Raw genomic sequence first — 324 nt, 5'->3', positions numbered from 1 at the left:
ACGAGCAATAAGCTCGAACAGTATGTTGCAGCAAATTGCAGCATTTTGCAGCATGTTGCAGCATTTTACAGCATGTTGCAGCAAATTGCAGCATTTTACAGCATGTTGCAGCATTTTGCAGCATTTTGCAGCAATTTGCAGCAAATTGCAGCATGTTGCAAGCTGGTCGCGCATAGGGCAAGTGCGCGAGGGACTCGGATCGGCAAAACAAAAAGCCGAGCAACACGAGTAGAGCAGAAAAAGGATCGATAAATAAACGCGATCAATACAATCAATCAATCATCCCATATACATCATATCCAAACCCATCATTCATCTCAGGAA

The sequence above is a fragment of the Lindgomyces ingoldianus genome, assembly GCF_010093535.1.
Source record: "Lindgomyces ingoldianus strain ATCC 200398 unplaced genomic scaffold BDR25scaffold_51, whole genome shotgun sequence".
NCBI classification, from domain to species: domain Eukaryota; kingdom Fungi; phylum Ascomycota; class Dothideomycetes; order Pleosporales; family Lindgomycetaceae; genus Lindgomyces; species Lindgomyces ingoldianus.
The sequence above is the reverse complement of the archived record's forward strand: the minus strand, read 5'-3'. Positions refer to the sequence as shown.